This window comes from Acartia tonsa, chromosome 14 (assembly GCF_053477335.1).
Source record: "Acartia tonsa isolate MP-2025a chromosome 14, ASM5347733v1, whole genome shotgun sequence".
NCBI classification, from domain to species: domain Eukaryota; kingdom Metazoa; phylum Arthropoda; class Copepoda; order Calanoida; family Acartiidae; genus Acartia; species Acartia tonsa.
Window position 1 is genome coordinate 33,393,986 of NC_137273.1, and position 13,146 is coordinate 33,407,131.

Consider the following 13,146-nt stretch of genomic DNA (forward strand, 5'->3'; position numbering starts at 1 on the left):
ATGAATGTTTAATTGCAATACATCCCCAATTATGATAATAGTTATACTGCATCGTATTATAGACAGCATTCTGCGGTTAGTAAATTTATAAATTAAAAGATCAATTCCAGTTTTGTTAACCATGAGGGGCCGAAGTCATGGGCTTACAAATCTGGCATTGATATTATATTTTTCATTTTAATGTTCATATAAAATTGTCTAGAACATAATGCACATAGACGTCCAAGAGGGGGGGGGGTGAAGTGGCGATTATCCCCTCAAACGAATTTAGGGGTGCCGTAGGCATCCCCAAAATTTTTTTCATTTTACCCCCCCCCCCCCCCATTTAAAATTTACCCCTACCCTGGGCCTGGGGGTGCCGTAGGCACCACCAACCATTTAGGAGGGGGGTAAATACCCCCACAAAAACAAAAAATCTCTAACAAAATTTTTTTTCAGCGCGCTTCGCGCGCATTTTTAATACTAAATATTTAATAAAATTTAAATTACCCCCCCAAAAAATTTTACCCCGGGGGTAGATTAGGGGGGAGGTAAACAAAATTTACCCCTGCCAACAGATTTCAGTGGGGGTAATTACCCCCCCAAAGCAAATTTTACCCCCGGGGTAAAAATTTTAGGGGGGGGGGGGAAATTTGCAGCGCGCTTCGCGCGCAATTTTACCCCCCCCCCTTAAAAAAATTTTACCTCCCCCCCCCCAAAAAAAAACTTGGACGTCTATGATAATGCATTACACATTTTAACAGTATGGCTTTGAACTGGTTCTAATCCCGCGAATATTAATCGGTTTCAAAGCCATGCTGAATATAAAATTACCTCTGTTGTAGATTAAAATTATTGATTGGGCACTACTTTTCTGGAACCAACTAATCAAAATTCTATAGAAGTACCCAAAGTTTTTAAGCTAAATATAAGCGATAATGGTAATAAAACTTTGGGTACCTGTGTAAATACAGTCCAATGTATCAATGTAATTTACAGCTCAATGATCCCTACATCTCTGGGTATGGTGTGTCTACAAAAAGGCAGTGTCCAAACTTTTCCACCGATTATTTTAATCTATAAAAGGGTTCCCGTTTTATAATTGTAATTGCGCATATTGTAAACAGTTATCTTGCAAGTAAATTTATGTTTTTGATAGTTGTCTACAATACAAAACATTTTTTTCAGTATGACTCAAAACCTATTAAATCAAGAGGGAAAAATTACATTCGTAGCCACACTGAAATAGTTATTTATAGCATCGTATTATAAACACTAAACAGCTTCCCGTGGAATTAATAATGTACAATTGTAAGAGTAAAAATATTTTAAAAATAATGCATGGAAAAAATTATAATATGCCATACAATAAATGATTTTTCAGTATGACTTAGAACTGGTTTTTATCCAGCGAATATTAACCGGTTTCGAAGCCATACTGAACAGTATTTTACTAGTCATACTATACCCCTACCTTATTTATACACATTGCAATGTTCCCTCCCTCCCTTGGTATATATAAACAAACAGGGATTGAACAATTGACGAAAATGTTATGAACTTAATTCTGCCAATAATAATATTGAACAGAAAGAAAATGAGAGTAGAAATATCCAAGAAGGGAGGGGTCATTGGGCTGTTTATTTCACTAGTCCCCAAAGTTTTATAATAAAGTTATCTTATTCATTGGCTTAACAACTTTGGGGACTTTAATGAATTTTGATTAGTTGGTTGATTAAGTTAAGTGTCCAAACGTGTTAACCTCTAATTGTAATCTAGTTGTAAGTTTTAATTTGGTGTATTATCAATGGAGATGTACATCAATTTATCGGTCATTGTCTTATCCCTTTAGATCCCTGATAAATATCAGAAAAACAATGATGAAAACGTTCATAAAATCAACGCTCTGTACTGAACAATTGTAGAGTGTCAGAACTAAATAAGCATGATACTGTTTAAAGACATAACTACACTTTTAGGACTAGAGACGCTTCGAAACCGATTAATATCCGCTTGATTAGAACCGGTTTTCAGTCATACTGAATTATGTATAGAATCGCATTAGTGCATTAGTTTTATAATAACGTTTTCTTATTTGTTGGCTTAACAACTTAGGGACTTTTACTAAATTTTGATTAGTTGGTTTAACCACTACTATACTTAATTAATAACCTAACCAATCAAAATCAAATAAAAGTCCTCAAAGTGTTTAACCCAGCGAATAAGAAAACGTTATCATACAACTTTTGGAACTTTTACTGAATTTTGATTGGTTAGGTTATTAAGTAAGTATAGTGTCTAAACTTTTCAACCATTAATGGTAAATTACAGGAGGGGAATTTTTGGGAATGTACATAAATTTATCGGCTATTGTCATATCTAGATCCCTGGTAGCGATAAACTTAAATTTTAGTCCCACTTAAAACAGGTTCTTATCCCGCGGAAATAAATTAAATTCGGAGCCAAACTGGAAAATTCTTTCAGTTTTGCTTCGAAACCGATTAATATCCGGTGGATTAGAACCGGTTCTCAGCCATACTGAAAAATTATCATAGTCAGTTTTCTACGAATATAAAATGTACAATTAAAAGATTAAAAATAAAAAAAAAATGGTGTTAATAATTGTACATATTTATATACGCAGAAAGCTGACTATAATACGATGTTATAAAAAAAATATTATTTATTTGATCATGTATAACCCTGCTCTATATCATTTTTTTATATAAATGACAGGATCTGTGTGTGTCTATCTGTCTGTCTGTACCTAAGGATCTCACTATCCACCCCCAATAATTGTTATACAACTTTGGGTACCAGTGTAATTTATGGTCTAATGACACCTCCCATGCTCAAATATATGCATCACTTAAAAAACGTTCTGAGTATTATTTAAGTTCGTAATCCAAACATTTCTATATAAAACCCCCCGCCAATTTCCTATATTTGTTAAGTTATAACAAGTAAATGTTAATAACAAAGTTCTTAGCTCATAAAAAATGTAAAAATAGTGTCAAAATAGTTTTGAAAAAATAGACAAATAACGGACGCAATAACGGACTATATGTAGAAAGATACAATTTATAAACTTTAACCCCAAAATGACCAAAGGCACGGGCTAACAAAACTGTTTTTAATATCATGATTGTACATTTTTAAATTTGTATAAAACTGGATATTTTACAATACGATACATGATTTTTCAGCATAGCTTAGAACCGGTTCTAATCCAGCGGATATAAATCTGTTCCAAACCATACTGGAAAATCAATTAAGTTACAGACTGAATGACAGACAAAGAAGTGAATTGTAAAGTAGCTTTTTTTAGTTATTATTCGTTTTCTAGAGAGAAAGAGAGGGGACAGTTTACTTTTTAATCTGACCAATGGGCGACGTGGTTATTACGGAGGGAAGGGTCAATGGGCTGTATATTACACTAGTCTCCAAAGTTTTATAATAACGTTTTCTTATTCGTTGGCTTATCATTTTTTATGACTTTTACTAAATTTTGATTGGTTTATTAAGTTCAAACGTTTCAACCACCAATTTTAATCTACAGAAAGGATAATTTTGTAAGTCATCATTGGGGATGTACTGTACATCAATTTATAGGCCATGTATGTGGTTTACGAACGTAAACTATGTGTTAAACTTTATCTGGGAGGGAGAGGACAATGGTATGTTAATAACAATACCTATCTACAATACAAAGTAGAACGATATCTGTCTGTCTGTCCGTCTGTCTGTATGTCAGTCTGTATGTCAGTCTGTCTGTCTGTCTGTCTGTCTGTCTGTCTGTCTGTCTGTCTGTCTGTCTGTCTGTCTGTCTGTCTGTCTGTCTGTCTGTCTGTCTGTCTGTCTGTCTGTCTGTCTGTCTGTCTGTCTGTCTGTCTGTCTGTCTGTCTGTCTGTCTGTCTGTCTGTCTGTCTGTCTGTCTGTCTGTCTGTCTGTCTGTCTGTCTGTCTGTCTGTCTGTCTGTCTGTCTGTCTGTCTGTCTGTCTGTCTGTCTGTCTGTCTGTCTGTCTGTCTGTCTGTCTGTCTGTCTGTCTGTCTGTCTGTCTGTCTGTCTGTCTGTCTGTCTGTCTGTCTGTCTGTCTGTCTGTCTGTCTGTCTGTCTGTCTGTCTGTCTGTCTGTCTGTCTGTCTGTCTGTCTGTCTGTCTGTCTGTCTGTCTGTCTGTCTGTCTGTCTGTCTGTCTGTCTGTCTGTCTGTCTGTCTGTCTGTCTGTCTGTCTGTCTGTCTGTCTGTCTGTCTGTCTGTCTGTCTGTCTGTCTGTCTGTCTGTCTGTCTGTCTGTCTGTCTGTCTGTCTGTCTGTCTGTCTGTCTGTCTGTCTGTCTGTCTGTCTGTCTGTCTGTCTGTCTGTCTGTCTGTCTGTCTGTCTGTCTGTCTGTCTGTCTGTCTGTCTGTCTGTCTGTCTGTCTGTCTGTCTGTCTGTCTGTCTGTCTGTCTGTCTGTCTGTCTGTCTGTCTGTCTGTCTGTCTGTCTGTCTGTCTGTCTGTCTGTCTGTCTGTCTGTCTGTCTGTCTGTCTGTCTGTCTGTCTGTCTGTCTGTCTGTCTGTCTGTCTGTCTGTCTGTCTGTCTGTCTGTCTGTCTGTCTGTCTGTCTGTCTGTCTGTCTGTCTGTCTGTCTGTCTGTCTGTCTGTCTGTCTGTCTGTCTGTCTGTCTGTCTGTCTGTCTGTCTGTCTGTCTGTCTGTCTGTCTGTCTGTCTGTCTGTCTGTCTGTCTGTCTGTCTGTCTGTCTGTCTGTCTGTCTGTCTGTCCGTCTGTCCGTGCGTCCCTTAAGATCTCGGTAACCACTAAACCGATCGGATTCTACTCTTCAGGGAATATACCTACTGGTCCTGTGGTGGTTTTAGGCTATTTTTTTGAGAGGTGGGACACCCCCAACCCCCCCAAAAAACAACCCCCCCCATTTTTTTCTTGTGGAAGATTTCCTTGGTCCTTTTACGTATTTCGCCCCAAATTTTTTTTATTACCACTTTAGGCAAAGCCCCTAGAGGCTAGGGGCGAAGCCGCTAGTTTTACATAAAACGTAGTGCAACATTTGCTTGGTTTGGCAAAAATTAATTTTCCATTGTCCTTGACCATTTCTCCAAAGTTAATTTAATCTACAGGTCTTTACAATAATGCAATAGTGTGATTAATGGGTATTATAGTTAATCTTTCATTGTGCTAGCACTACCAACTTTTTTACAAACAATTTTATGTTTTTAAAGAGGGATAGGACAATGAAAGTCAATTGAATCTAATATTAAACTATATAAAAAATATAACATTTAGATCTAATTCTACAGTTTTAAAATTTTAAAGTTTTAGCTGACCAATGAACGAGTTTTTTTTCAGGGAGGGATGGGACATTGGGCTGTTTATTACACTAGTCCCCAAAGTTTCATAATTACTTTTTTCGCCTAACAACCCTAGATGATTACTTAAAAATCGAAGATGAATCCCACCCTTAAGAGTAGTGTATAATTCAGGGATCTTAAGAGATTAGACAATGATAATAAATAAAATTACCCCTTATGTGGATTTAAATCGTTAATTGAATTGATTGAAGTTTGGGCAAAATAAGTTTAAAACCAACTAATCAAAATCCCTAAATTTATCAAAATTTATGTACATCAATTTATCGGCCACTGTCTTATCCCATTGGATCCCTGATAAATATCAAAGAAACATGGATGACAAACCTATAAAATCAAAGCTATGAAAGGAGCATGATGCTATTTAAGGACATTCTTACATTTTTGGGACTTGATTGTAGTGTTATAGTGCTTAGATTTAGAACACAGTAATAGTGTCTGACTGATTATGACGTAACAAAAAAAAATTAGCCAATGAGAGGCCGTTATTGACGAACACAGTAATAGTGTCTGACTGATTATGACGTAACAAAAAAAAAGCCAATGATAGGCCACTATAAGTTTTACCATTGGTCAATAACGGCCTATCATTGGCTAATTTTTTTTGTTACGTCATAATCAGTCAGACACTATTACTGTATTCGTTATTGACCGATGGTAAAATTTATAGTGGCCTCTCATTGGCTAATTTTTTTTGTTACGTCATAATCAGTCAGACACTATTACTGTGTTCTTAGATTTAGATCGACAGGACAATTTTAACCAGTTTAAATTAACAAAAAGAGCTAACCAATTTGGACGTACGAACCGAACCCAATTGTAGAGAAGCTTTGCTTTTGAATATTAAAAAATCCATTTTCCAGTATGGCTTCGAAACCGATTAATATCCGCTGGATTAGAACCGGTTCTTAGCCATACTAAAAAAATATGTAAAGCAGCGTATTACAGACAATTTTCCATGAATATTAAAAAATCATATTACTACCAGTATACTGTAAAGTTTCCATGTAAGTGTAAAAGAAAGAATATAATTATATATCGCATCGTATCATAGTCAGCTTTCCGCGGATATCAGAATGAAAAGTTATAAGATTAAAACCAGTTTTCTTCAACCCGCGGTGCCTATGCATAGAAAATTGGTTTTAGGTTTATGAGTTTTATTTTAAGATACGTGGAAAACTGTCTGTAATACAATTCTTTACATAATTTTTCAGTGTGGCTGAGAACCAGTTCTAATCTAGCGAATATTAATAGATTTCAAAGCCATACTGGAAATTTCGTTTTAACTAGAAAATTGGGTATAGTCCCTTTCCTGGCAACGCCCCTTAAGGGGCGTTTCTTCGTATTTTCACAGTAGCTATTCTCCTACTTCTATCCCCTGTGGGGGGCTGCGGAGCAATCACCGAACCCAATTTAACCTAACCTAAACTAAAATAACCTATAAAGTGCTATTTAAAAATACGACGAATCACCCCTTGAGGGGCGTTGCCACGAAATGGTCTATACCTTAGAAATTGTTTTTCAGTATGCATAAAAGTCGGTTCATTCAGAAGGAAATTTTGATTTGAAATACATACTGAAATATGTTTGTTTATTTACTTCACCCTACCTTATAATTAATATGGCTTGGTATTTGATGTATTGGTTTGTTTGTATACATCGATTCTCAAAAATGTGAATAATAAAATATTGCTATGTAAACATATTGGAATTCAAACAATCAAATTTAATATTTGAATTTAAAAATGTTAACAGCATTATCCTAGATAATTAGTAATTTGTTTTAACATACTCCAAACTTTGAATTAATACTCTAATAATTTTAACTGTTGTAACACACACACAATGCTAACTCAGTGTTTACCCTCAAACGGATACATGATTACTACCTGTTTTGACCGCAACACTACCACAGTCAAACCTAAAGGACGCACGCTCACATGCACACACACACACACACACACACACACACACACACATTTAACACTGAACCAATAAAAAAAAATCTGGTTTGTTTGTAAAACCGCTAGTTATATCCTATTATATAAAGTTGTAAGGTTTTTTTTAAGAAGCTAAAGATTTCATAAATTACTGAACTAATTGAATTTCCTTTAAAGGGAAGCTTCACATAGGTCCTGGGATAGTTTTATGCTATTTCATGTTTAGATTTGACCCTCTAGATGGTATAGGTTATTTTTCTGCCTCCTTCTTACACTAAAAGGGGCGCAACCGCAAGTGAATAATAAAAATATAAAACATAGAGCAATATAAAAAAGAATAGATATTATCGATATACAAAATAGAAAGTTTTTTCTGTAGCAAAGGATCTCGTTTACCACTGATCCGATATGGTTCTCTGTATGTATGTCTGTCAGTCTATACCGAAGGATCTTGCTTACCACTGAACCAATATGGTTCTCCTTTACAGTGAAGCTTCCTAAAGGTCCTGAGATGGTTTTAGGATATTTTATTTTTATTACTTTTAATAAAATAACAGGGTCTTTATCTGTATGTATGTCTGTCTGTCTGTCTATACTGAAGGATCTCGGTAACCGCTTAACCGATATAGTTCACCTTTACAGGGTAGTTTCCTATCGGTCCTGAGATGGTTTTAGGCTATTTTATTTGTATTCCTTATAATAAAGTAACAGGAACTCTGTCTGTATGTATGTATGTCCCTAAGGATCTTGATAACCGCTGAAGCGATATGGTTCTCCTTTACAGTGAAGCTTCTTATAGCTTCTGAGATAGTTTCAGGCTATTTTATTTTTATGAATAAGTATTGGTATGGCTTTAGGCTATTTGTATACCCTTCCATATTCCAGTGAATATACAACCCATATTTGTTAGGGGCACAGCCGCTAGTAATTAATAAATAGAAAGGTCTTGAGGTGGTATGTATGTATGTCTATCAGTCTATCTGTCTGTACCAAAGGATCTCGCTAACCGCTAAAACAATATGGTTCTCCTTTACAGGGTAGCTTCTAATAGGTCCTGGTAGGAATCCATCCAAGAGAAATCGCCCCTAGAAATTTTTTTTAATTTTTAAAAAACTAATTGGGGACAGTGAGGGGTCATAAATAAAGTAACAGGAAGTGAGGGGTCATAAATAAAGTAACAGGATCTTTGTCTGTATGTATGTCTGTCTTTCTGTAGCAAAGGATCTCGCTAACATCTGAACTGACATGGTTCTCCTTTACTGTGAAGCTTCTTATAGCTTCTGAGATAGTTTCAGGCTATTTTATTTTTATGAATAAGTATTGGTATGGCTTTAGGCTATTTGTATACCCTTCCATATTCCAGTGAATATACAACCCATATTTGTTAGGGGCACAGCCGCTAGTAATTAATAAATGGAAAGTAAAATATAGTTTTTTACAGGGAGGGAGGGGACATTGAGCTGTAAATTGCCCTGGTACCCAAAGTTTTTAACCACGTTTGTTGGCTTAAACACTTTAGGCATTTTTATTGAAATTTGATTGGTATGTTCAAAACTTTTCAACCTACAATTTGAATTTTCCAAAGGTGTTATTTTTTTCATTATTGGGATTGTATATCTATTTATCGTCCAATGCCTATTCCTTTGATATTCGTGATTTGATGGAATACAGGGCAATGCCAATTTCAAATAAATAAAACGGATAATTACAATAAGATAATAATAATCTAAGAAATTGTTAAATGAAGGCAAAGGTCCTAGCTGAGGCACAGCCGCTAGTTATAAATATAGTAAATAGGAAGTAAAATGCAGGGATATACCGATTACATAACCAAGAGGCCGAAAGCCCGGTCTAACAAAACTGGTAATAATTTTATAATTTCATTTTTTGATATTCATGGGAAATTCGTCTCTAATGTAATAAGATGCTATACATCGCTAAGAACCGGTTCTAATCCAGCGGAAATTAATCGGTTACAAAGCCATACTGGAAACAACAGGTGTCCAATATAAAAAAAATCACTTTAAATATAAATTAGTATATATATCTACAGTAGCCTGTCCCGGATTTGAAAAATTTTGTTAAAATTTTTGCCCCCAGCCATAATATAGTTGATTTATGCAAAATATTGACCCATGCAAAAAATTTTTTCTGTAATGCAAAAATTGCGATGGTACAAGCACTGAAAAGTTTTTAAAATTTGCAAAAAAGACCTGTTTTTAAAGCTCTTGTACCATCTCAATTTTAAAGATTTTTACAAAATTTCAATTCTAGTGTGTCTATATAAACCTGAAATTTACCCAAAAAAATGGGGGCAGTCTCAATTCTAACATATAATGGAACAAGGTGTAGCAAGTAATTTTCTAAAGTAAAAATTGCCAGATTTCATACATAAACAATGGGGTTGGGCTGGAATCGATAGATACAGATATCTGGCTCATTCATAATTCTGGATATCAAGTATTTAGGGTTATATTGACACACTAGAATTGAAATTTTGTAAAAATCTTTAAAATTGAGATGGTACAAACTTTTTAAAATCTGCAAAAAGACCGTTTTTAAAGCTTTTGTTTCATCTCAATTTTTAAGATTTTTATGAAATTTCAATTCTAGTGTGACAATATAAACCTAAATACTTGATATCCAGAATTATAGATCAGCCGGATATCTGTATCCATCCAATCCGGCCTAACCCTATTATTTATGTATGAAATCTGGCAATTTTTACTTTGAAAGATTACTTGCTTACACCTTTGTCCTTCATATGTTAGAATTGAGACTGCCCCCATTTTTTTTGGTAAATTTCAGGTTTATTTTGACACACTAGAATTGAAATTTTTTAAAAATCTTTAAAATTGAGATGGTACAAGAGCTTTAAAAACAGGTCTTTTTGCAAATTTTAAAAATTTTGCAGTGCTTGTACCATCGCAATTTTTGCATTACAGAAAAAATATTTTGCATGGGTCATTATTTTGCATAAATCAACCATATTATGGCTGGGGGCAAAAATTTTAACAAAATTTTTCTAAAATGGGACAGGGTAATCTACAGTGATGGAACAATGGACGAAAAATGTTATACACTAAATTCTGACTTGAATAAAATGGGACAGATAATGGACTTTTATTAAACTTTGATTGGTTGGTTTATTAAGTTGAGAGTCCAGAAGTTTCAACTACTTATTGTAATCTACAGAAGTCATAATTTTGTGAATTATCAAATATCAATGGAGATGTACATCAATTTATCGGCCATTGTCTTATCCCATTAGATCCCTGATAGATATCAGAGAAACAACATCCATAAAATCGAAGCTCTGAAATGAACATTAACAATTGTATAAGAGTGGCATAACTAAATAAGCATTAAGATATATAAGTTTTCCGGAATTCTAAAGTTAGGGGGAGATTTGAAATCTGCATCAAATTTTGAGGTTTTTTTGTCAAAAAGGTTAAAAATCAATATAGATGTATGAACATTCTGATACCTCGTTATAAAGCAAACATTTAAATCAATATGGGCATACGAACAGACGTACACGAAGTATAGAGAAGCTTTGCTTTTGAAATGTATAATTGATTTTCCAGTATGGCTTCAAACGGATTAATATCCCCTGGATTATAACCGGTTCTTAACCATACTGAAAAAAATAAGGATAGAATCATATTACAGACCATTTTCCACGAGAATTGAAAAATTCATAAAATTTGAACCAGCTTTAATCTTATTATTTTTCATTATGATATCTGCGGAAAGCTGACAATAATACGATGCTATAAATTAATATTCCAGTAGGGAAACCGATTAGAATCAGCTGGATTAGAACTGTTTCTCAACCATAATAAACTGCGTATAACATCGTATTAATACCAGTTTTGTTCCTATTCTCATATTTTTTCGTTTTAATATCCACAGAAAGCGGTCTATAATACGATACAATAAAAAAAACTAATCCAATTTAGGTTCTAATATTAATAATCTTATAAAAAGGGTCTTTACGTCTGTCCCGTACATTCGCCTAAGAAGAAAATACATGTACATAATTTAAAAACCTAAAAAAAGTCCAACCTTGATAATCTTTCATAGTTTCCTTTGCAATAAAGTTTGGCTTGGTTCAATTTTATGCGTAGTTTTAACTTAATGTTACGGTTTATAACAACTTAGATATTCTTAAAATTATTACTGAATATCTTTGTTGTTTAGGCACCCCCAAAATTTTTTTTCATTTTACCCCCCCCCATTTAAAATTTACCCCTACCCTGGGGGTGCCGTAGGCACCCCCAACCATTTAGGAGGGGCTATTATTTGGGGGGGTAAATATCCCCTTCAAAATAAAAAATCTATAATAAAAAAAATTTGTGTGCGCTTCGCGCGCTTTTTTAATACTATATATTTAATAAAATTTAAATTACCCCACCCAAAAATTTTACCCCAGGGTAACTTTTGGGGGGGGGGGGTAAACTAAATTTACCCCTGCCAACAGATTTCAGGGGGGGTAATTAACCCCCCCAAGCAAATTTTACCCCCGGGGTAAAAATTTTGGGAGGGGTAGAAAAAATTTGCAGCGCGCTTTGCGCGCCATTTTACCCCCCCCAAAATAAAAAGCTTGGACGCCCCTGAAAAAATCAATGAAATATTTTGCTTATTTGTCTTATTTACATAATTATGCTATGTTTTGACAAGTTACCTATAAGCAATCAATAAAAATTCTTGCTTGTTTGGCTTATATTTAGGGATGCATATTCTGCATAACTACTCTGCTAAAAGGGGGATTTGAGAAGTAATGGGGGGGGGGGAATGTAAAATTAAGAGAACTAAAAACAGTTTTCCATTTTCCTCCCCTTCTTGGTGAAAAAAAAATAAAAAATATGTGGGAGAGGGGGAAAAATGATAATATAGAGTTCTTTAAATATTATTTTCATTTTGCCCCCTCCCCCCAACTTAGTGGAAAAAAACTAGGAGGGGGGTAATTTGAAGCAGGAGAAAAAAATGAATCTTGTGTAGAATATACACCCCTGCTTGCATACCAATCAATCTAAATTCTTGCTTATTTGGCTTATATATCAATTAAAAAATATTTTGATAATCAATCAAAATTTTTGTTTATTTGGCTTATATACCAAATATTACAATTTTTGGATAAATTACTTATAAGTAAATAATGAATTTTTTAGCTTATTTTGCTTATATCCCAAATCATACAGTTTTTTCATAAACTACTTATAAGTAATCCACAAAAATATTTGCTTATTTGGCTTATATGCAAATTCATACAATTTTTTCATTATTTATTTATAAGCAATCAATGTAAAGTTTGGCTTATTTGGCTTATATACCAAATCATACAATTTTTTGATAAATTACTTATAAGTAATCAATTAAAATTTATGCTTATTTGGCTTATATACCAAATAATACAATTTTTTTTATAAATTACTTATAAGTAATCAATGAAAATGTTTGCTTATTTGTCTTATATACCAAATCATACAATTTTTTGATAAATTACTTATAAGTAATTTATGAATTTTTTTGCTTATTTGGCTTATATCCCAAATCATACAATTTTTTCAAAAATTACTTATAAGCAACTAATCAAAAATTTTGCTTATTTGGCTTATATGCCAAATCATACAATTTTTTCATAAATTACTTATAAGTAATCAATGAAAATTTTTGCTTATTTGGCTTATAAGCCAAATCATACAATTTTTTGATAAATTACTTATAAGTAATCAATGAAAATTTTTGCTTATTTGGCTTACATGCCAAATCATAAAATTTTTTCATATATTACTTATAAGTAATCAATCAAATTTTTTGCTTATTTGGCTTATATACCAAATAATACAATTTTTTGATAG